The 26,600-nt window shown below is 35.0% G+C and overlaps 1 protein-coding gene across 2 annotated transcripts in view; it reads right to left on the bottom strand.

Annotated features, from left to right (window-relative positions):
- PRR16 (proline rich 16) overlaps positions 1-26,600 on the bottom strand; it is a 368,540-nt gene that overhangs the window by 21,079 nt on the left and 320,861 nt on the right. The window contains exon 3 of one of the 2 annotated variants that reach the window (XR_011964416.1): positions 21,821-21,854. The exons of the other annotated variant lie outside the window; for it this stretch is intronic. The gene's annotated coding sequence lies outside the window, so the exon portion shown is untranslated. The remainder of the gene's footprint in view (positions 1-21,820; positions 21,855-26,600) is intronic. 2 annotated transcript variants of the gene reach the window in all.

The raw sequence follows: 26,600 nt of genomic DNA, 5'->3' as shown, positions 1-26,600 counted from the left end.
TCCTTGAGGACAAGAATTGTCTTTTGTCATTTCTTGTATCCCCAGTGCTTAGCACAGTACCTTACATACAGTAGAACATAATAATATTTATCAATTGACTAATAAATTGACTGGGCAAATCAACTGCTCAGTCCATCAGGCAACTCTTTAATACAAGTTGGATAGAAGAATGCATAATGGAGAGATTCCCTATATTAATTAAATGAAAAAAAATTGGTCTGTGTCCTTTTATTGAATTTATACTATTTTAATACATTTGCTTCTTTAAAAAAAGATGGTTGTGACCTATGTAGTAGAAATTTATCCTGTGCAATTCAATTTATTTTCTTAAATTTTTATTTCTTTTGTTTTAATTTATCAAATAAAATAAGCATTTTCATAACACAATAGAATAATATGATTGCACATGAAACTGAAAAGCTATTAGGTACCACTTATTATTTCTTTTAAAAATATAATATAATATAATATAATATAATATAATATAATATAACATAATATAATATAATATAATATAATATAATATAATATAATCAAGTTATCTTGTAAACTTCCTTATTTTCCTCCTCCCCTACCCTAAAGGTGGCTACCATTGGACACGGATATTTCTATGTATGTATGTATATGTATACACACACTCTATATATAATATCACTCTATACATACTTCTATTTATCAGTTCTTCCTCTGGATGTAGATAGCATCTTCCTTCATATTTCCCTTATAGTTAATTTGGGTATTTACAATAGTCAAAAAAGACTCTTTCTTAAGACAATATTTTCTTTTACTATATACAGTGTTCTCTTTATTTCACTTATTCAGTTCTTTATATTTCATTCAAGTCTATTCATGTTTTTATAGAAGTGTAGTATTCCATCAAAGTCGTGTACCACAACCCGTTCACTCATTCCTTAATTGATAAGCATCCCTACAATTTCCAGTTCTTTGCCAAAACAAAGAGAGCTATGACAAATATTTTAGAATATATAGGTTTTTTTTCAACTTTTAAATTTGCAATCTCCTTTTTGCAATTCAATGGCATTGAATTCAAATGACCAATTTTACAAATATGTTTGAAATACTTTGTTTCCCTTATATCTAGCACAGTAGCATTGTGGGAGCATAGCAGGCATGTAATATACGGATGTTGCACTGTGTTTCTTATCAAATTTCTGCATTAGGTATTTGGAGAGAGAAAAAGTTTAAATAAGAAAATCCTTGAATGTGTGGTACTTGGTGCCTGGAAGGGAAATAGCTACAATGAAAATTCAGCTCATTTAGATTTGTCATGTGACACAAGATGAAGAAAGATAACATGTTCAGTAAAAAAAATCAGAGTTCAAAAAAATCTCAACAGAGTAAAATTTTAAGTCAAATATAACAAGGTAAAATTTAATAGAGATAAATGTAAAGTCTTACACTAGGTTAAAAATTAACTTCATAAAAAATAAAAGAAGGGAAAGCGTGGCACAGAGCAGTTTTTCTGAAAAAAATGTGAGGATTTTAGTAGAACATATGTGCAGCATTAACAGTGTTCTATGGCCGCTAAAACCAGAAATGTGATCTTAGGATGCATTAAGAGACACATAACTGTTAGAACTAGGGAGTCCTTTGTCTCTTTGTATCCTGCCCTATACTCACATTTGGTGAGTATTGCACTCAATTTAGTCACCATATTTTAGGAATGACATTGATAAACTAGAGAAAATCAAGAAGATGGCAACCAGAATTGTTGAAGAGCCTCAAGATCATGCCACATGAAGATGAATGGAAAGAATTGTGCATGCTTAGTCAGGAGAAATGAAGATTTAGGGAGAACATAATAGCTACTCTCCTCAAGTATTTCAAGTATGTCATGTGTAAGAGGGATTACAATTGTTACACTTGTTCTCAGAAGGCAGAACTAGGAACAATAGTTATAAGTTTATAAAGGAAGCAATTTGCATAATAAGAAAAAAATTAAAAAAAAAAACTTCCTAACAATCCAAAAGTGAAATAGTCTGCCTTAGAAGGTATTGAATTCTTCAGACTAGAATGTCTTCAAGTAAAGATGGGATACCACTTAATAGGGATGTTACAGTGCAGACCTCAGGTTCAGACTGGACTTGATGGGCTCTGAAGCCCATCTCAAACCTGCCATTTCATATTCAGCTAATAACTATTAAAGTCTCATTTGTGCAATGCATGATCAAATAAGTATTCAGCACTGCAAAGACAGAACAAGATTATTGTTCCCCACAAAGCTTTCAGTCTAATTGGGTTATAAATGCGTTGTATAGGTTTTTCAGAAAAATTACTCAAAACTTAAATTACTTTAAATTATTTTAAAAGTAAACTATATATAAATGTACATACATATACACATACACACAAATGCACATATATACAGATATATGTGTGCGTGTGTGTGTGTGTGTGTGTGTGTGTGTGTGTGTAATTTCAGTGTTATAATGATAAAAATATGCCATATAACTAGAATCAAAGTGAGGAGACAGACTCTAGTTCCAATATAGTTACTGAATGTGATGTAATTATTATTGTTATTATTATTATTATTATTATTATTATTATTATTGTTATTATTTCACATTTCAGTCTTCCAATAAGCTCATTCTATCCCATTTTTTTCCTGATCAGTAAAGGCAATGTTATCTACCTTCCTTATATTCACATAGGTACTAGTGCAGAATTTGCATAATGCTTTTCCTTTAAAGTGCTTACACCAAGTATGAATAATGCAAATAGCTCTGGATTAGGAGTCTGGAGAACTGGGTTTATACCCTGGTTCTGCAAGTTAATCATTTCACCTCTCTGAGCCATAATTTTCGCATCTATAAAATCATTCAAATGGTTTATAAGGTACTTTTTTAAAGTTTTGTGTATGTATGTGTGTATCTATATGTGTATACACACACATATCTATGTGTGTACACATGTTTCATTTTTCTTGAAAATGTTCTCATGAGTGAGAGAACATTAAGTTATCTCTGATAACCTTGCTGATTTTGTAAATTATTCCAATTTTAAAACTGCAAAAACTGAGGGAGAGACAAGCAAAATGGTCAAAGTCAATGTTGATTAGGAGTTAACTGATATCTACAATTCAGCTTCTCCATAGAACAAACCAGTTTTAAGATCATAGATTTAGAACTGGAAGGGACCTAAGAGGTCACCATATCAAATCTTCTAATTTTACCAATGAGAAAGCGAAGCTCAGAAAAGTGAAGTCAGACAGGTAAGATGTAACAGAGATAGAAATTAGACCTAGGTTCTTTGTATCCAAATCCAATAAATAGCCCTTCCACTTATCATGTTCTCTTATCCCATTTCCTTTGGCAAAATATTAAAAATATATTTTGAAAATGGAGAAGGGTCCCACATATATAAAATTGTTTATAGCAGCACTCTTTGTGGTGGCCAAAAACTGGAAATCAAAGGGATACCCATCAATTGGGAAATGGCTGAATAAATTGTGGTATATGAATGTAATGGAATATTATAGTGCTGTAAGAAATGATGAACAGGAAGACAAGAGAGGCCTGGAAAGACTAATATTGACTGATGCTGAGCAAAAGGAGAAGAACCAAGAGAACTTTATACACAGCAACAAGCACAGTGTGCAAACATTTTTTCTGGTAGACTTAGAACATCATTACAATGCAAGGACTTAAAAAATTTCCATCGGTCTCTTAAGACAAAATGCTTTCCACATCCAGAGAGAGAACTATGGAATTCGATCACAGAATGTAGCAGATCATTTGGTTTTGTATTACATTTTGGTTTGCTTTATGATTTCCCCATTCATTTTAATTTTTCTATGCAACAAGACTAAGGTGAAAATGTATTTAATAGAACAGTATGTGTAGACTATATATAAAATTGTATGCCGTCTTGGGGAGGGAGGGGAGAGGGACAGGGAAAGGACAGTGAGGGAGGGGAATAACTCCAAGTTATATGGAAATGATTGTAGAACATTGGAAAGAAATAAAATAATAATAATAAAAATATGTTTATATAACACATTTAAACTAGACCTTGTTTTTTAAAAATTTTATTTAAATTTATTTTTAGATTTCAACGTTCATTTCCACAAAACTGTGAGTTGCAATTTTTCTCCCCATCTCTCACCTCCCCCACTCCATAATACCTTTCATCCTAGTTACCCTTTCTCTCAATGTATCCTCCCTTCTATCATACTCCACCCTTCCCTTATCCCCATCTTCTCTCTTTTCTTGTAGGGCAAGATAAATTTCTATAACCCATTACCTGTATTTCTTATTTCCTGATTATATGCAATAATAATTCTCAACATTTTTTTCTAATACGTTGAACTACAACTTCTCTCTCTCCCTCCCTACACATCCCCACTGAGAAGGCAAGTAATTCAATACAGGCTATATATGTGTAATTTTGCAAAAGACTTCCAAAATAGTCATGTTGTGTAAGACTAACTATATTGCCCTACGTCCTACCCTGTCTTCCTCCTTTTTTTCTATTTTTCTATTCTCATTTGACCTGGTACCTTCTCAAAAGTGTTTACTTCTAGTTAATTCTTTCTCCCATTTGCCCTCCCTTCTATCATCCTCCTCATCCCACTTGTCCCCTTCTCCCCTAATTTCCTGTAGTGTAAGATAGATTTTCATATCAAATTTACTGAGGAAGTTATTCCCTCCTTGAGCCATAAGTGAAAACAGTACACTTCATTTTTCCCCTCTCACTTCCTCCTTTTTCTCATCCATTGAAAAAGTTTTTTCTTATCTCTTTTATGAGTGAGAGTCTGCCCCATTCCATTTCTCCCTTTCTCCTCCCAATATTTTCCTCTCTGACCCTTTAATTTAATTTTTTTAAGAATATCATCTCTCTTGATTCAACTCAACCAGTACTCTCTGTCTATGTGTGTGTGTGTGTGTGTGTGTGTGTGTGTGTGTGTGTGTGTGTGAGTGTATAATCGCTCCACCTATTCAAATACTGAGAAAAGTCTCAAGAGTTACAAATACTATCTTTCTGTGTAGGAATGTAAGCAGTTCAGCTTTAGAAAGTTCTTTATGATTTCTCTTTCCTGTTTACTTTTTCATGCTTTTCTTGATTCTTATGTTTGAAAGTTCAATTTTCTATTCAGTTCTGGTCTTTTCATCATGAATGCTTGAAAATTCTCTATATCATTGAATGACCATTTATTCCCTTAAAATATTATACTCAGTTTTGCTGGATGATTCTTGGTTTTAATCCCAGTTCCTTTGACTTCTGGAATATCCTATTCCAAGTCCTTCAATCCCTTAATGTAGAAGCTGCCAGATCCTGTGTTAACCTGATTGTATTTCCACACTACTCGAATTGTTTCTTTCTAGTTGCTTACAATATTTTCTCCTTGACCTGGGAACCCTGACATTTGGATACAATATTCCTAAGAGTTTCTCTTTTTGAGTGTCTTTCAGGAGGTGACCAGTGGATTCTTTCAATATTTATTTTGCCCTCTGGTTCTAGAATGTCAGGGCAATTTTCCTTGATAATTTCATGAAAGATAATATCTAGGTTTTTTTTTTTTTGATTATGACTTTCAGGTAGTCCCATAATTATTAAATTGGCTCTCCTGGATCTGTTTTTCAGGTCAGTTGTTTTTCCAATGAGATATTTCACATTATCTTTTACTTTTGCAGTATTTTGGTTTTGTTTGTTGAATTCTTGGTTTATCTCATAGTCATTAGCTTCCCTGAATTCCAGTCTCTCTTTTAAAGAACTATTTTGTTCAGTGATATTTTCAACCTTCTTTTCCATTTGGCTAATTCTGTTTTTCAAAGTCTCCTTCTCTTCTTTGGCTTTTTGGACCTCTTTTGCAATTGAGTTAGCCTATTTTTAAAAGTGTTATTTTCCTCAGCATTTTTTTGGTTCTCCTTTAGTAGGCTGCTGAATCACTTTTCAAGCTCTTCTCGGGCTTGAACCCATTTCATATTCATTTTGGAGGTACTGGAGTCAGAAGCCTTGACTTACTCTGACAGTATGTCTTGTTCTTCCTCATCTGAAAGGATGGAAGGAAACACTTGTTCACCAAGAAAGTAATCTTCTATGGTCTTATTTTTTTTTTTTTGGCGTTTTTCCCACCAGTTACTTGACTTCTGAATCCTTTGTCAAGAGGAGGGTCCTCCCCCCCAGTATTGTGCTCAAGACTGAGATTCAGATCAGCTGCTCAATTCCCCTGAGGGCTTTGGGTGGGGGCGTGGCCACCATTGAGGGCAGAGGTTCAGATCAGTTACTCAATTCCCCCAGTGGCTTTAAGCTGAGCTGCCTGAACAATGGACCAAGGCTGCCTTGCTTCTGCAGCTACAGTAGCTTCCCGCTGTCAGCTGCTCATGCTACTACCACCTCTGCCACCGCCTGAGGCCAGTGCTGGGGGGACCCCACTGCCCTGTCATCCATCTGTGAAAGCCCTTCCACACTGACCTTTGGAACTTTCTTTGTCACTTGTGGGTTGAGGGATCTGGGACCCTCCCTGCCCGGAAATTCTGTCCCAAAGGTCTGTTCAGGTCCTGTTCCTCCCAGCGCCATGCATCCAAGGCTGAGCTCCACTCTACTCAGCATCCCATGAGATAGACCTTTCCTTTCAGCTTTCCAGGTTACCTTTGGCTGGAAACCTCTTTCACTCTGTTGTTCTGTGACTTCTGCTGCTCTAGAATTTATCGACGGTCATTTTTTACAGTTATTCTGTGGACTGTGGGGGAAGCACTAGAGTACATGCATTTTTCTACTCCACCATTTTGGCTCCACCTCCCAGACCTTGTTGTAAGAAAGAGATATCTAAATGCACAGTATTATTGTTAAAGAAACAAAAAATATCTGCCTCTCATTGTCCAGGGAGTAGAAAAAAAACTGTATCCCCAATATTTTCTTCTTTGTCCATCAAAGTTCATCTGGAAGGACTAGGTATTCACTCTTTAACTTTCCTAAAGTAAGTTGTGGATTAAGTTTTGAAAAGGAATTTCTCACCTCCAATTTTCCTTCATAACTTTAGAATCTTATTTGAAGCAAGAAATCTCTAACCTATCCAATGGGTTTTACCTTTACTCCGGATTCTAATCAACTTCCTCCTAAGGAAACAAAATACCAAATTTAAGTAATGGGCAACCTGAAATTCCCATGGCAATAGGAATTGCACCAACTCTAAAATAAATTAATCTAGAAACCTACTAGTGGTTTCTTCATATCTTCAGTATAGGTATGTTTGTGTTGTTATGAAAATTCTGTTTTTATGTTCATATAGTGAATCTAGAAAATGGAGGCTGTCCTTTATTATCTAATGACACAAGTATTTTTGATACTCATGTATACAAAAATATAAGGAAACCAAAATGTATAAAGTTGCCTCAAGTAGTTCTGCCATTTAGATCTGATACATTTCTTGCTTTTAAAAAAAAATAATACATTGCTATAGAATTAACTCTTAAGAATAGTCCTTGCACCCCAATTACTTTAGTATTACTCTATTACACCAAAGATACAGAAAATGCTGTATTCAAGAATGAGATTAGTAAGACTCTGAATTGGAAGGGACCACACAGATCTTTAACCCAACTTGTTTTGGAGCTGAAATCTCCTCTACACCACCCCCCATAAGTGGTCACCAAGCTTCTGCTTAACAACCATCAGTGTTGAGAAATTACTCATATCTGAGAGACCTCATTGCACTTTTGGGTAGCTCTGTTGTATGAGGAAAGGCAGATAGGTGGTACAGTGGACTCATCTTCATGAGTTCAAATCCTGCCTCAGACATCTAATAGTTGTATGACCCTGGGCAAGTCACTTAACTCTGTTTGCCTCAGTTCCTCATCTGTAAAGTGTGCTGGAGAACAAAATGGCAAACCACTTTATTATCTTTGCTAAGAAAACCTCAAAATGAGGTTAATAAAAGTTGGGCAGGACTGTACAACCACAAAATTATACTATCAAGTCTTTATTTTGAGCCAAAATCTGTTCTTTTAATTCCTTCCCCTGACTGATCTCAGTTCTGTCCTCCAAGAACAATCAAAATGAATTTAACCCCTTTTCTTTATGATGTACCTTCAAAAATATGGAAAGACTGATACCATTCTTCCTCTTCTCCCACATCAATCTTCTTTTATTTAGGTTAGGCATCTGTAGTTACCCAACCTGGTCCTCAGAATCACAGAATCTCAGTTGCAAGGGACAATCTGCAGAATAGCTTATATTGAACAATAATACAGTCTTCAATATCTTATGAGGAAGCCAAATATACTTTTGTATAGCTATTTTTAACTAATTATTAAAGCTTCATCTTTTTTTTCTAATGTCAAACCGAATTTAGCCTCTAAAACTTCTCTTAATTGTTTTGAGTTCTACACACTGGGATTGCATATACCTCTAATCCCTTGTCTGTGTATTAACACTTTCAAATACTTGAACATAGCTAACATGAGATGCAGAATGGTTTAGCAGATTAAAAGCCAAACTTTAAGTTTAAACAAAAACAAAACCCCATGGTTTAAATCTCAACTCTAATGATTATCTAACTTGGAGCAACACATTTAACTTCACAATGCTTTCGGCAACTATCTAACTTACAGAGAAGGTACTAATTTGAATAAGTAGGATTTTCTTGCTTAGAATTTCCTATCCTTAAAAACAACAGATCAAGGCTTTATTCCAATGTATTCCTCCCACCATCTCTGCCTACACACACATGCACACACACACAAACACACACACCACACATACACACCACTATGATCCCTGCCTGTATCTTTTAATGGAGTCTTTGGCTGGAATTATACATATATTTTTTTTTTTACTTTCATATCACATTATTGACTCAGATTGATCTTATTGCATCAACATCTATGAATCTATTTTGGAGATTCTTTGGATTCTGATTGTAATTCAATATAAAAAATAGTAATCATGCCAGCTATACTTGCATTCATCTAATAAGAAATACTAAACAGTATAAGGCAGAAGACAGATTGTTGAGGGAGTTCACTAGAGATAGTCTTCTGTGTTGACATAAAATCTTTAACAAATATCCTTCTTTATTGGACCAATTTTGAATCTACCTAACAGTTGTATTGCTGAACCAGTTTTTCTCTATCTTTTGTCCAAAAATAGAATGGTAGTCTTACTCAACACTTTGCTAAAAATGTAGATAACAATGCTTTATCTTCTCATGTTCTCTTTGGATTGTGGCTTTGTGATTCAGTGTGTTAGGTATCCCTCCCAAATTTCTGCCATCTGTAAATATCATCTATGCTGTAATCCAAGTCATTTCTAACTATTAAATAACATACTACCAAGCTTAGATCTCTGTACCTGAATCCAGTTTATCCAGATCTTAGAAAAGGTTTTGATAAAGTCTCTTCTTCATGTATATCTTCTTTAGTGGAATAATTCTCTTTGACTCTTCCGATTTTCCTATTTGAAGAGCTTCCCATCTCTTCTGGCTTATTTCCCTTTCAAATTTTAGGCCACAAAATCTTCTTTCATGCTGATATTCCTTTGCATGGGAGAGCACTTGACAAGGTACTGGCTTTGTTTCATTGCTGTATGTGTGTGCGCACATTTACAGTTATCTCCATGTTGTATCACTGTATACACACAAAAGCATTCATGTAGGTACAAATTCATGTATTTATAGTAAAAGGAGAAATCAGTACCATTGTACAATATTGAGATAACAGGTTATTTTCATTCAGTAAATATTTATTAAGTACAAGCTATGTGCAATGTATATTCCTGAAAAATCTTAGGATAATTTTCTATCCTCATCAATGTATCTATTACATGATATTTTAAGGTTAACAAAATAAAAGATAAAGGGAATATATAGAACTATTAACTACTAATTAGTTATGAGTGAGAAAAGGGAAACTGCTATTACTATGAGCCTTATAAGTACTGCTGTTAAAGTGAATTTTTAGTTGCAATGGTTTTTGTTCTAATGGGACTTAAACTACAATAGAAAATTGCAAGGGTACACTAAAGTTAGCATGCTATCATAGTTAATAAAACACAAAACAAATAGACCATATAATTTATTGTAATCAAACCTTGAACGCTTCACTTTTTAAAAGAAATCCATCTGGGATCACTAAAAGGCTATTTTTTGGCTTCTATTCGGTACAAAATAGCCCTCATCTTAAAAACAGAATTTATTTAATTGGATTAAATGAATGCTGCTTATAGAATTGTGGCACATCTCTAGTAGACTGAGTTATCTGTAGAATGTTAGCTTTGTCTGTAGGAGGTTTACTTTTAACTTTTAGCTTTCAGTTTCAACAAGAGGAAGATAATACAATCATTACATTTATGGGCATATTAGGCTTTCTGTTTCTCTTAATATCTATCCCGTCTAAATAAGTTAATTAAGATCTTCACTAAACATTATAAACTATATAGACATGCAAGTATAAGAACAGCATAAGTACAGTAACATTAATATTATAGGTATAGAGCTGGAAGTGACTTTAAAGTTGCTCTTGCCAAACTTCTTCATTTTACAGGTGGAGCAAGTGCAGTCCATGGAAGTGAAATGACTTTCTCAAAATTATATACATAACCAATTTAAAAGATGGATTTTGAACTCAGGCCCCTTGATAGTGATCTTTCCATTGTACCACTAACATCTCATTCTATCATTTCTAAAGTTTCTGAAAGGATTATGTGATATGCTACTTTTGTGGAGGAAATACTTCAGCCCTTACCTAAAGAAGCAGTATAATAGAGGGAAAAGAGCTCTATGTTCACAATCAAAGGACTTGAGTTCAACTCCTAGCTTTCTTCTCACTGCCCACGTGATCTAGAGAAAACCACTTAATCTCTTTTAAACCCACTTATTGATGTAGAAATGGGTGAAGAGGGATGACTGAATTGACCATAATGAACTCTGTTTGCTTTTCATTCTAAATCATATGATATAAAACACGTGTTCTGTATCTGACAAAAGTGGTCAGTATAACTTATTTGTCACTGTGTTTTGGAACCATGGAGATGCATCTCCAAAATGTAAATCATTTCAAGAAAGAGTCCTTAAGTGCTTACTATATGCAGAGCATTGTTCCTGGCATTAAGGGGGGAGGGAGTGGGGAGAGACTAAGATGAAGAACAACCTGTGCCTCCAATGAAGTTATGTTCTAGTGACTACAAGATATAAATGGATAAATATAGAAAATAGAGGGAGAAATCACAAAGAACTAGGAAGATAAGGTAAAGCTTTATGTAGAATGCAGCACCTGAGCTGAGTTGAGCTGAGTTTCAAAGGCAGTTAAGGATTCTAAGAGGCAGACATGAAAGAGGGTATTCCAGGCATGTCGGACATGCTGACAAAAGCGTAGAGGCTTCAGAAGGAATGTGTGTGTCGGCCAGAGAAAGAATGTCAGATCACCTCAGTCTACTCAGGACGTGTCCACTGAAGCGGATAAAATGGATTGTCTTTAAATTTCCCCCAACCTTTTGTAAAAGTAACTTCCTCAGAATGGAAACAATTCATTGTTCTTGCTTTTTATGTCAACAAAACATCTGCACTATTTTGACTGCGAAATAGATATAATTCATCTGTCAATTTAAATGTCAATCTAGTTACTGACTTTCTAAGTGCTCCAGTGCTTTCCTCCCACTGGGCAATATCACAGGGAGCCTCAAGCACAAATGCCATTTTTGTAGCCTTCAAATAACAAAGTATAAGTGTATAAGTTTAGAGGATGAGAGGAGAGAGAGGAAGAATGAAAGGGAGAAAGGGAGGAGAAAGGAAAGAGGGAAAGGGGAGGGGGTAGGGAAGGAGATAGAGAGAAAAACAGAGAAAGACAAAGAGTTTACCATGATTGCTTATCTTTTACATGAGGCTTTCCTGAACTTGTTGAAATTAAGAAATAGGTACTTATTATATGTTCTGAGTCAAATCCTAAAGGAGATACAAGACTTAGATCTCCTAATTTAAGGATATTGCATCATATTTTGATCACATGTGAGGGTGTGTCTCCCTATTTGTCACAGTAAAGAAGTCAGTTTATAATGAAATCAATGAATTTGATGATTATAACTTACATTTCACATTTATATAGTGCTTTACATTTTTCATTTTTTCTTCTTGTAGCAACCCAATGATGTCAATTTTTATTGTTTTTGGTTTGGTATACACCTACAATTCCTTTGGTGGGTGAAACTCTGAATGTAAAAATTCTCTACATCTGTACAGATCAGCAACTCATTTAAAAAAATTCCCTGGAGCACTGAGAGATTAAGTGATTTGCTTTTGACCAGGTAACTGATGCATGCCAGAGGAAGGAGGTAAATTCACGTCTTTCTGACCCCAAGTTTGACCACCATTTTATTTGAAGTAAATCTTTAAGGCACTATTCTACTTAAAAATTGTGGGAAATGTAGTCAGAGAGGTTAAATAACTTATCCACTATCACAAAACAATTAAGTAAAAGAAATGGGACTTAAACCCAAGTATTCTGATTCTAAATTCAACGTTTCCTTTTTCTATTGCATGTTATAATCTGATGAAAGAATGAAATATTTTTTATGTGCAAGGCATGTAGTACTCATTAAGGATGTAAACTGAAAAGTGTCACAGTCCCTCATAATGAAGAAAAAACACATATGGAAACATATTAAGAATATGTATTGGAAGAGAAAGAAAAGGGCAATATTGCAATGACAAATTCAAACAGAAAGAAAACATGGGGCATGTTTAAAAGATAGAGTGTAATAATTATGTGTATGATCCAGGACTTTCCATGGGAAAAAGACACTATATCTCATAGACACAATGATTGTGTTCATCGTTAAACCCCATAGTGTAATAAGGATAATTCATCAGACTCTATGGTGCTATAAACAGAATACTTCTCCAGACCATTCAAATCCTTATTTCAGTTCTATCACCCCCAAATAATTTTTAATCAGTTATTCACTTTCCTGGGTAAAGAATGTGGCTATTAGAGAAAGGTCCTCCAAAAGGTGGACAAAAGTCACCATTCATTAGGAAGAGATTAAATGCCTTTCTAGAACAAATCAGCTTCCTCCGAAAAATAGCTTTTAAACACTAGCTAGCTTAGGGACTTAAAATAATTAAACTAATTTAAGGTTTTCAGAGCTGGCAAATTTAACCTCCTAGAACCATGTTAATTCATTAACTTGTCATTCATTAAAAAGCTTTGATTGAAGCAGCTTTCCTAAGGACTACATTACAATAACTAAATTAGACTTAACACATTGAATCTATAGAATTGAAAAGAGAACCATATGGAATAAATCTGCTATTGTTATTTGATATAAAACTATAAGATTATCTAGAAGATGTCAAACAACTGAGATATCCTTATAGAGTTTACTCAACCTGCTCTTTAAATTCTTTCCCCATATGCCCACACACAGTATACCCACTTAAAATAATCTCTCACTTTAATACTAATTCAGCAGTTTTCATAAATAAAAATTGGCTGTTTCAGCTACAATTTTACTACAAATATCTGACAGCTTATCATTTTATGGCCCACAAAAACTGGTCAAAATCTTTTCCTCACATCTTGCTCTGTCCCTCCCACTAACACACCACAGTTAGGTATGTAATAGATAATTTAGTCTCTTGCTTCATTAAAATTGAGACCACTTGATGCAATCTCCCTCAATTTCTTTCTTCAAAACTTGGCAGCATTATTTTCCACTTTCCCTTCCTTATTTCCTATGTCAGAGTAATAGTTTCCCCTGTCCTTCAGTAAAGTTAATCACTCTACCAATGGTTTAACTGTGATTTCATCCTGTGCATGTCAGAACCCTAATCTAGTAGTCATTCTCTTTCTTCATGAATATTCAGTTTCAATCTCTTCATCTTAGCTCTCTCCTTCACATTTTTCTATAAACATACCCCTGTCTCCCATATCATTAAAACAAAAAACCTTTCCATTTGTCCCATTGCTCCATACAATTGCTATCTGATCTCTCTGCCTTCATGAATGAAGTTTTTGGGGAAAAACATATTTGTGAGGAATGATAATCACATTTATTGACCAATAAATGAACTCAAAAGATGCAAATTATTCATTGATGTCTTTGTTACTATGTTTCCTTAAGCTCTTTCCTTTTCTTGACTCCTTATCTCCTTCATGGAGCTATTATTTATTCTTTAAAGCATAAGAACACTTTGTCATTAAAAAGTTTTAAAAAATGTTTTTGTCAAAATGAATTTACACATCATCTCCTTCATAAACCTTCCAAGATTGTATCAGGGGACTATTATTAAGTACATCAAGTACTAAGATTGGACTGTAATCTTTTAGTTAAGAGTTTTAACACCCAATTAGAAAAATTCTAATAATAGGTCTTTAAGTTTAGAAATTCATCTATTCTAAAAATTACCAAATAGATTATAGACACAAGAGATCAAACTGCACTACCTTCCCCAAAAAACACACGGAAAGAATACAAATTCTCCAATTCTTTCACTAAGAAAAAGGATTATTTAATTATATCATTAACTAATGGATTTTAACATGGGAAGAGATTTTAGAGATCTTCTTGTCCAAAATCTCATTTTACATATCAAAGAAATTGCTTGAGTTTGTATAGGTAGTAGGTAGCAAATCAAGCATTTTAGCCCATGTATTCTGATCACCAATCCATCATTCCTCCCAGTATAAAACATCTGAAACACTGTCTGGACTCCATTAAAACTCTTTCCTAAGAGATAACAATAAAGTTCCATTTGACAAAAGAATGATCATTACTGATTACCAAGGACCATAGACATGGTAAATTATATATACATACATGTGGACAATTCATTAACTCTGGGAAAAATCCAATTCTTTTACATTTAAAAACAATTCCAGTTATTGTCTAATGAATCTCCTATTTCTAGGAACAATAAATAAATTTTAACAGTATAAAAGATTAACTTCTAATCCAATCTGCATTTTTGTTGAATTGAATTTCAAGTTACATTAGTAAACATTAGTAAACTTAGACCGAAGTGAGCATGAACTAATTAGGACTAGAACTTGGATTTTGAGAAGTGGTTTTGAGGCTTACTGTAGTAATTGTGTAATGCTGGGAGCAAAAAATCTGTCATTTCTAAAAGACCAGTGTCTCACTTTCTTAATCTTGGAATCTCTCTTCCATAATCTTGAGATCATATACAATAATATATGTAAAATTCTTTGAAAACTTTTAAAAAATAAAATAAATATTACTATTATCATTTAGTCTTAATAGCATCAGTAGTATATTTATTAACATTATTATTTTATGTAAGAAAATTTGTATAATAAAAATGGAAACATTCTCTTTTCATCAATTTAGCTTATCATGTAAATTTTTCAGTGTTTTGAAGTGATTTAGAGTTAATGGAAATAACATTTAAGTCATGATTTTTCTATCAAAGCAATATTTTATAATAACCTCAGTTTAGTTGGAATTATTGTTGGTGTTTATAAAAAAGCTTAATTATACCTATATTTTTCTTAAATCACAGTCAAAATCATTTGTATTGGCTATAGCCTAAAAATTAAACAAACTAAAACATTTATTAAGCAGTTTTATATATATATATATATATTTATATATATATGTATATATATATATGCACATACATATATAAAATTATTATAAAATAATGGTTTTCTAGGTGGTGTAGTGGATAGAGCATTGGACTTAAGAATCAAAACACAGACTGAGACACTTACTAGCTTTGTGGCCCTTGGCAAATCACTTCACCCTGTTTGTCTCAATTTTCTCATCTGTAAAATGAGTTGAGGAAGGAAATAGAAAACCACCCCAGTATCTTCATCAAGAAAATGACAAATGGGGTTAGGAAGAGTCAGATAGGACTGAGAAAAGAAAGAATAGTAAAGAGGCCTCTACAGGCAGATTACAATTGCATTGTGAACATAAGACTTGTAGACAGCATTTAGAGAAGACAAACAATTACGTTATCAATTTGGTCAGATATAAAGCACTTCTTTGGGAATTTAGATAAGGGAAAGAGCAAAGCAGACTGGATTTGGTGAAGGATTTAAGAAGATTGAATTTGAGTCAGGAACCGAGACACAGAGGTTAGATTCTCTTAGTATAACTAGGGAGAAGCATGTTTTTTCATCATATTAAGACCTTTTATATCCAAGATCCTCCTTTTCATAAGTAAAAATTCATTGATTTGTTAAATTCAATTAAACTGGTGAAGAAAATACAAAATTGCAATACTCAGATATTTCAACTATCTACTTAGTTGGCCTGGAAGATCTGGGTTGAAATCTTGCCTCTTTGCACATATTGGGTATATTTTATTAGTTTAGTTGACTGCAGGATGAGGGAACTGCTTCTACTAATGGAAATCACACCTTCTTTGCAACTTATTGTCTTGTAGAGTTGTTTAGGGGACTGAGCTAAACAACATTATAAGGCAATAAGTTGCAAAGGAGGTGTGATTTGTATTAGTAGAAGCAGCTCCCTCATCCTGTAGTCAAGTAAGCTAATAAAACCATAAATCTGGTGCTAATTCAAATGCAAACCTGCATATTATATATATTTAAAGTTTCTATTTTCTAAAAATCTTGTTCATATACAGGTAACAAAACTAGACTCTGAATTTCTATGACTTATGAGTCATCACAGAAAAAATACCTCATTCTTGTTAAAATTTTAGGATATGGTATATTATGCTTTATTGTAATTCTTGGAAAATTGGTGATGCATTTATATCTTTGGAAACTATTATCCCAAATGTTTGTGAAATTAGAATCACATGTAGATATCAAATAATAGGGTCTATTTTCTATATTTCCTTGACTTGTTTTATTCTGGAAAGATACTCTATTTTATCAGTATATTCTGACTTCATCCCATTATTCCTCTGGGTAGCTGCAAGTACAATGTGTATATTCCAAAGTCTAAAACATGCCAGATTTGATAAAACAGAAATAGCAGAATCTCAGTTTTATAGAGGACAAACTCAGATACTTTCTAGAGCTGATGATTTTCTAGGCCAATGATTCCTCCTCCCTCCCTACTCCTTTAGAGAGGAGAGATGCTAAGGACTTGGCAGAAGGATCAGCAGTATTTGAAGAGCTTGTTATCTTGTCTGATGAGAGGAGAACTACTTAACTCAGCTCTATAAGGAGAACTATTTATCTCAGCTACCCTTAAAATTCTTGGTGGACAGAGGAAAGTATAGAAAATAGTTCACAAAAGATCTCATTTCCTCATCATTGTCCAACAGCATTTTCCAGATAATTGAAGCTTTCATCTTCTAAACACTCTTTTAAAACTTTTAACCATATTTGATGGAAACCATGTTAAAAAGTATTCATTCCCTTCTTTTCATGAGCAAGGAATATAATTAAATCCATTATGGGTGCTTTAATTATACTTATGAACCTTTATTATTAAAACAGAAAATATCAGGAGAACCTCGGCTGGACACTTGTTCTGGGGCCTTTCTGAAAAATGTATTTGCTAAGTTGACATAGCAACTTAGAATTTGTTACCATGCCTGGGAGACAGTGTATATCAAATTTATTGTCTTATGACTATCATTCAGGTCAGAATTTTGTGAAAGAATCCCTATTTCCCCTCCTGTAATCTATAAGAGCTGGGAAAGAACTCTGAACTATCTGTTTTTGGTGTTCTTCATTATCATTTTCTCTTCATTAGGCTTCCAGAAAGATAGGGAATATGTTTTTTCTCTCTCCCTTCCCCCAACCACAACAGTAATGCTAGTTTACTTAAGACACGCATGGCAATGGTAATCTACCTGAACTTTCAGAAGAGAACCTGGGTCCTTTGCAAATGCCTTCTGATTTCTGTTCCTTTCCTCAGTGCTTCAGAGACAAACACTTTTGATAAATATTGATTGAAAAATCTGCCTTTGGTAGATACCTCATGTATCACCTTCACATCCCCATGTAATTATCTTAGCATCTCACCATCTGCCTACCTCCATGGGCCTGATCTTCCCCATCTCAATAACTAACCCAACTTTTCCACCTCTCCAAAATGAAACACTTTCTCCTTGGTCGCCACTCCCCTGTGTGTGTTGTGGCCTATGGAGTGTATTCAAGGTGGCCTACCACCTCTTATGTGATGGCTTGCCAATCCCTTTACAAGGCTGCTCATATATTTTTGGTGGCTGACACTCAACTCTCACCTGGGTCCAAGAAGCTGTAGCATGCCCAGCAGTCACATTAGGTTAAATTGTCTTGTAAAATGGACTGAACCAGGTTGAGAGTAACTATCAGGGCCCAAACCCATCAACGAAATAGGGAACTGTCTCCCCCAAGCATGTGGAGACTTCCCCTAGCAGAATAGGCAGTTGAGAATCATTTGTTCCAATGACTATGAAGTTGGCTGAAGTAGATGCTGTGGGGTGGAAAATATTTATAGCACCTCTTACCTGGTGGCAAAGAATTGGAAATTGAGGGGATCCCCAACAATTAGGGGAATGGCTGAACAAGCTGTATTATATTATTGTGGTGGAATACTATTGTGCTAAGAGAAATGATAGTGGGATGCTCTCAAAAAAGAAACACCACAACTATGGAAACTTAGTATGAATTGGTGCAAAGTTAAATGAGTAGAACCAGAGCATTGTATACTGTAACTACAATATTGTAAGATAATTATCTGTGAATGAATTAGTTATTCTCAGCAATACAATGATCCAAGAAAATTCTGAACTACTTATGATTTAAAAAAATGCTATCACTCCCCAGAAAAGAATTGAGGGAAGTCTGGATTCAGATCAAAGCATACTTTAAGCACTTCTATGAATTAACGCAAAGGGAAGTGAGCAGAACTGTGAGAAAATTGTATACTGTGTGAGCAATATTGAAAGGATGATGAAATGTGAATGGCTTAACTACTCTGATTAAACAATGATCCAACACAACCTGTGACTATCGATCTGAATGCATATTGACGCATATTTTTTAAACTCTCTATTTTTTGTTTTATTTTGTTACTGTTTCTTTTGCCACATAGCTAACATGAAAATAGGTTGTGCATGACTTCAAATGTATCAAATCGCTTCCCTTCTCAAGGTAGTCATGGGAGGGAGGGAGAGAATTTGGGGATTATTTTTTCTATCAATTGATTATTAATGTTTTACATGTAATTGGGAGACATTTATAACATTTATTATTACTGTTTGACAACCACAAAATCAAATTAAAAAAGGTCTAGACAACATACTTCATGAAATTATATGGTACTTTAGATCCAGAGAGCTCAATAGAAATTGAAAGAATTCACCCATCACCTCCTGAAAGAGATCTCAAAATTGAACCCCCAAGGATACTGCAGCCAAATTCCAGAGCTCCTTGGTCAAGTACAAAATATTTCAAGCAGTCATAAAGAAACCATTCAAATATCATGCAACCACAGTCAAAATGGAAGAGGATTTAGTGGCTTCCACATGAAAGGACCAGAGGGCTTGGAATATGTTCTTCCAGCAAGCAAAGGAACTAGGATTAAGACCAAGCCTATCCTTCTCAGAAAACAAACTTAAATAACCCTTAAGGGTAAAAAAAATTTCATACTTAATGAATTAATTAGACTGTTAAAAATTCATGATAAAAAGATCAGAGCTGATAGAAAATTTGATATCCAAATGTAAGACTCAGGAGAAACATGAAGATATAAACATGAAAGAAATCATAAGAGACTCAATAAGGTTAAACTGTTTACCTTCTATATGAGAAGATGATACACAGCAGTAAATGGATACCACATAGAAAGAGGACGAAAGAGTGAGTCAATTACACTGGGATGACATAAAAAAATGAATAGGCAAGAAAAAGGCATGCCTGGGGGAAGGGGGGAGAGAAAAAGAATGGGGAAAACTATTTCCCATAAGAGTCACATAAGGAAGAACTTTTACAGTAAAGGGGAGAAGCAGGGGTGGAGTGGGGTGGGAATGAGTAAGGGAGGCGGCAGTGGTAGGAAATGCTTAAAACTCACACTTATTGGTACTAGTTCAAAGAGGGAAGAATAGATAGATAGATAGATAGATAGATAGATAGATAGATAGATAGATAGATAGATAGATAGATAGATGGATAGATGGATAGATAGATATAGATACAGATATATAGATATACATACATACACATACATACATACACACACACACACACACACACACAAACACACACACAGAATGTATACAGAAATCAATTTCACCAAATAGAGAAATTGGAGGGAGATGGGATTAGAGGAGAGGGAGGGCAGATCAAGAGAAGCAGTGATTAGAGGCAAAATCACTTTTGAGGAAGGATAAGATCAACAGAGAGAGAAAGAAATAAGCAGATGAAAATGAGATGGCAGGAAACAAGCAAAAAATAACCGTAACTGTTATTTAATTTGATACGCTAACTCATAAAATAGAAGCAGATAGCAAAATGATTAGAAACTGGAATCTAACAATATGTTGTTTAAAAGAGACACATGAAAAGGAAGACATGCATAGTTAAAATAAAGAGCTGGAGCAGAATTCCCATAGACAATGAAGTAATATAAAAACAAATTACAATAAAGTTCTTTAGTAAAGGCCTAAGTTCTTAAATGTATAGATAATTGAATAAAATTTATAAAAATAAGAGCCATTCCCCAACTGATAAATGGTCAAAATATATGAACAGGAAGTTTTCAGGGAAAGGAATGAAAGCCATCTGTAGTCATATAAAAAAATGCTCTAAATCACCATTGATTAGAGATGCAAATACAAACAACTCTGAAGTACCATATCTCACCTGCCAGACTGGCTAACATGACAAAACAGGAAGATGATAAATGTTGGAGAAGGCGTGGGAGAGTTGCAACACTAATCTATTGTTGGTGGAGCTGTGAGCTGAACCAATCATTCTGGAGAACAGTTTGGAACTATGCCCAAAGGGCTGTAAAAGTATGCATACCCTTTGACCTAGCAATATTGCTTCTAAGACTGTATCCCAAAGAGATCATAACAATGGGAAAAGGTCCCACATGTACATAACTAGCTCTCCTCTTGGGGGCCAAGAACTTAAAATCAAGGGGATTCCCATCAATTGGGGAATGATTAAACAAGTTGTGGCATATTAATATAATGGAATATTATTGTGCTATAAGAAATGGTGAAGAGGAAGATTTCAGATAGGCCTCTAAGGACCTATATGAGCTGATGCTGAATGAAAGGAACAGAACCAGGAGAACTTCGTACATAGCAACAAACATAGTATGTGAGGAATTTTTCTGGTAGATTTAGCCCTTCACAGCAATGCAAGAACCTAAAAAAATTCCTAATGGACTCTTGAGGCAAAATGCCTTCCACACACACAAGAGAAAGAACTATGGAATTGGATCACAGAATGAAACAGACCGTTTTCTATTGTGTTATGGTTTTGTTTTGTTTTCATGGTTTCTCCCATTCATTTTAATTCTTCTATGCATCATGACTACGGTGGAAATGTATTTAATAAGAATGTATGTGTAGAACCTATATAAGATTACCCACAGTCTCAGGGAGGGGGGGAGGGAAGGAGGAAGGAGGGGGTGGAAGGGGGGGAAACCTAAGATATACAGAAGTGACTGTAGAAAGCTGAAAACAAATACATTAATTAATTTAAAAAGATGCTCTAAATCACTATTGATTAGAGAAATGCACTTATTAAAACAGTTCTGAGGCAACATCTCACAACTATCAGAAACAGCAAGTGCTTGATAGAATGAGGAAAAATAGGAAAATAGGCACACCAATGAACTGTTGGTGGAATAATGAACTGGTCCAACCATTCAGGAGAATAATTTAAAACTCTTCCCAAAGAGCTATAAAATTGGTTATTACCTTTAATCCAGCAAGACCACTTTGGGGCACATACCTGAAAGAGATCAAAGACAAAAGAAAAGGAGCCATATGTACAATGTAGTACTATTGTAGCATAAGTAATGATGATGGAGGTGGCTTCAGAAAAAATAAAAAGAAAGACAAAAATATGGCAAGACCTATATTAACTGATGCAAAGTGATTGTGCAAAGTAAGAGCAATGTTATAATGTGGATCAATGGGTAAAGATTTGACTACTCTGATCAACACAATGATCCAAGTTAATGCCAAAGGACACATGATGAAAAAAAAATACTCTACTTCCATGGAGAGAACTGAAGAACTCTGAGTGCAAATCCAAATACATTTTTTTAATATTTTTTGACAATATGACTAATATGGAAATGTTTTGCACGATTTCACATATACAGTTGATATCTTATTGATTTCCCTTTTTGGTGGGTGAGGGCCACTAGTAGAAGAAGGGAGATGATTTGAAATTCAAAATTTAAAAAGAAAAGACTGTTAAAAATTAATAATACTGAGAGAGAGAGAGAGAGAGAGAGAGAGAGAGAGAGAGAGAGAGAGAGAGAGACAGAAACAGAGAGACAGAGAGAGATTCCTCCCACAATTTTACTGTGATGATGAAAGTGAGAGGAAAAGCCTAACTTTTTAGGCTTAACCTGTTCCAAAATAATTTTTTTTTGTCATTCATTCTTTTTTTAATTTTTTCCCCTTATTTATTTATTTATTTATTTATTTATTTATTTATTTATTTATTTATTTATTTAACTTTTAACATTCATTTTCACAAAATTTTGGGTTCCAAATTTTCTCCTCTTTTGTCCCCTCCCCCCACCCCAAAACACCGAGCATTCTAATTGCCCCTGTCTGCCAATCTTCCCTCTCTTCTATCATCCCTCTCTGCCCCTGTCTCCATCCTATACCCCTTTACCTGTATTTCTTATTTCCTAGTGGCAAGAACAGTACTCGACAGTTGTTCATAAAACTTTGAGTTCCAACTTCTGTTCCTCCCTCCCTCCCCATCCCTTCCCTTTGGAAGGCAAATAATTCAATATAGGCCAAATCTGTGTAGTTTGGCAAATGACTTCCATATTAGTCGTGTTGTAAAAGACTAACTATATTTCCCTCCATCCTATGCTGTCCCCCATTACTTCTATTCTCTCTTTGATCCTGTCCCTCCCCAAGTGTGTTGACCTCAAATTGCTCCCTCTTCCCCATGCCCTCCCTTCCATCATCCCCCCCCACCCTGCTTATCCCCTAATCCCCCACTTTCCTGTATTGTAAGATAGGTTTTCATACCAAAATGAGTGTGCATTTTATTCCTTCCTTTAGTGGAATGTGATGAGAGTAAACTTCATGTTTTTCTCTCCCCTCCCCTCTTTATCCCTCCACTAATAAGTCTTTTCCTTGCCTCTTTTATGAGAGATAATTTGCCCCATTCCATTTCTCCCTTTCTCCTCCCAATATATTTCTCTCTCACTGCTTGATTTCATTTTTTTAAGATATGATCCCATTCTCTTCAATTCACTCTATGCACTCTGTCTCTATGTGTGTGTGCATGTGCATGTGCATGTGTGTGTGTGTGTAATCCCACCCAGTACACATATACTGAATTGTTTCAAGAGTTACAAATATTGTCTTTCCATGTAGGAATGTAAACAGTTCAACTTTAATAAAGTCCCTTATGACTTCTCTTTGCTATTTAGTTTTTCATGCTTCTCTTCATTCTTGTGTTTGAAAGTCAAATTTTCTTTTCAGCTCTGATCTTTTCATCAAGAATGTTTGAAAGTCCCCAATTTCATTGAAAGACCATTTTTTCCGCTGAAGTATTATACTCAGTTTTGCTGGGTAGGTGATTCTTGGTTTTAGTCCTAGTTCCTTTGACTTCTGGAATATCCTATTCCACGCCCTTCGATCCCTTAATGTAGAAGCTGCTAGATCTTGTGTTATCCTGATTGTGTTTCCACAATACTTGAATTTTTTCTTTCTAGCTGCTTGCCACATTTTCTCCTTGACCTGGGAACTCTGGAATTTGGCCACAATGTTCCTAGGAGTTTCTCTTTTTGGATCTCTTTCAGGCAGTGATCTGTGGATTCCATGAATATTTATTTTGCCCTCTGGTTCTAGACTCTCAGGGCAGTTTTCCTTGATAATTTCATGAAAGATGATGTCTAGGCTCTTTTTTTGATCATGGCTTTCAGGTAGTCCCATAATTTTTAAATTGTCTCTCCTAGATCTATTCTCCAGGTCAGTTGTTTTTCCAATGAGATATTTCACATTATCTTCCATTTTTTCATTCTTTTGGTTTTGTTTTGTGATTTCTTGGTTTCTCATAAAGTCCTTAGCCTCCATCTGTTCCATTCTAATTTTGAAAGAACTATTTTCTTCAGTGAGCTATTGAACCTCCTTTTCCATTTGGCTAATTCTGCTTTTGAAAGCATTCTTCTCATTGGCTTTTTGAACTTCTTTTGGAATTGAGTTAGCCTATTTTTCAAGGTGTTACTTTCTTCAGCATTTTTTTGCGGTCTCCTTTAGCAGGGTGCTGACCTGCTGTTCATGCTTTGACTGCATGTCTTTCATTTCTCTTCCCAGTTTTTCCTCCACCTCTCTAACTTGATTTTCAAAATCCTTTTTGAGCTCTTCCATGGTCTGAGCCCATTGAGTTGACTGGGATATAGAAGCCTTGACTTCTATGTCTTTGCCTGATGGTAAGCATTTTTCTTCCTCATCAGAAAGGAAGGGAGGAAATGCCTGTTCACCAAGAAAGTAACCTTCTATAGTCTTATTTTTTTTTCCCTTTTCTAGTCATTTTCCCAGCCAGTGACTTGACTTCTGAGTGTCCTCTCCACCCCCACCTTGACTCCAGATCCGCCTAGCCAGCACTTGGGGTCTGAGATTCAAATGCTGCTTCCCCCCTCAGGGCTTTTGGCAGGGGCAGGGCTGCTATTCAGTGTGAGATTAAGTTCAGGTGCTAAGGTCAGGGCAGGGCCACCTCATGGGCTCAGTTCCCTCAGGGGGTTTATGCAGAGACCTTCAACAATGGATCCAGGCTCCTGCCTGCTTGGGGAGCCACAGTCTGTTCCTGCCTCCGCTGCTGCCTCCCAAGGTGGCTTGAGTTATGGGGGCACCCCACACCCCTCTTGACCAGCCGAAGAGACCCTCTCACTGACCCTTGTCACCTGTGGGTGGAGGGACCTGCGCAGCTGCTGGAGATTCCATCCCTGAAGCCTGTTCAGATCTGCTCCTTTCCGTGCCACACTGCTGAGGCATGGTTGGGCTCTGCTCCGGGTCCGGGGCGCAAGGGACTTTTTGCGAGAGGTTTTCAGGCTCTCTGGAGCAGAAATCTTGTCTGCCCCATTGTTCTGTGGCTTCTGCCTGCTCCAGAATTCGCTGGTGGTTCTTTTTTTACAGATATTTTATGGGCAGTAGGTTCGGAGGTAATGTATGTGCGTCTTTCTACTCCGCCATCTTCCTCTCCCAAAATAAATGTGAGATTCAATGAGCACAAGATAAAGTTCCTTGTCGGAGGTGTCCCCTTGCCATAGCATACACAACCTAGCTCTTCATCTGCTTTTGAGTTTCTCCTCATTCTTGCTCCAAAGACATGCTGTTATCTGTCACTTATCCTGATGTTATAATTGTGATTGCTTATAATAGTCATCCATCACCACCACCACACCTTTAATGCCTAATCTGTGTGGATCTGGTAATACAATAAAGTTCATTCAAATATAAGCAGTGTGGCATAATATAAAAAGTACTGGATTTGGAATCTGAGGTTTGACAAAGTAAGCCTGATTATCCATCTTATATGGTCTTAGGCATAGCATATTACTTTTTTGAATCTCAGTTTTATAGTCTATAGAATGATATATTGGGCTATATTATTTCTGAGAATCCTCTAAGTTGTAAATTCTATGATCTTATGAATACAAGTCAATCATGCTCTTGTAGAGTATAAAAACTAAGTTGAAGGTTTCAAGCTTTTAAATATGTATACATATACACACAAACATGTGTGTATATGTGTATATGTATGTATGTGTTCACATACATGCATATATATATATATATATATATATATATATATATATATGTTTACTTAGATACATAGATACATTTCTTATTTTCTTTCAATGGAGTGAAGACCCTAATAACAGATCTTCATTTCTACACCTATCTGGCATTATTTGCAGCTTAGCAGAAAAAGACCAAAGAGTAAACAAAAACATTTCTCCAATTCGAACCAGGTTCTGAGGAAGTATACAGTAGAATAACCATTTAACAAAAAGACATTTTTTGGCAAAAGCAGAAGAATTTCACCACTGTGAGCAAAACTGGCAAAATTATCTCCTATAAAATATGAACTATATGCTACTGGCATTCCTTACAGGGGAATAAATTATCTTTCTAGACAGTAAAGTTCCTCCATCCAGAGAACTCCAACTATATGTACCACAAACTCAATTTTTGGCACCAATGGAAATGGCAATATATGGACCACCTTAAGATTAACAAATAATAAATACATTCATCTAAAAAAGCCGATATTTAAATAAAGGAGACTATTTATTGAGGAGCTTAATTAAAATCAGAATTTCTTAATAGAGCTATTTTGTAATAAAATTATATTTGAAAGGGTAAATTTATTCTTTATATCATAGATGAAATTCTGTCCTTGATAAAGTAATTTTCTTAAGTAAAATTCAAAAAGAGTAAAATGAACCTACCTAAAAACAAGGACAGAATAGCTAATCAAAGAAAATTATAAACAAAA

Source organism: Notamacropus eugenii, chromosome 3 (genome assembly GCF_028372415.1).
Source record: "Notamacropus eugenii isolate mMacEug1 chromosome 3, mMacEug1.pri_v2, whole genome shotgun sequence".
Lineage (NCBI taxonomy): Eukaryota > Metazoa > Chordata > Mammalia > Diprotodontia > Macropodidae > Notamacropus > Notamacropus eugenii.
The sequence above is the reverse complement of the archived record's forward strand: the minus strand, read 5'-3'. Positions and strand labels throughout refer to the sequence as shown.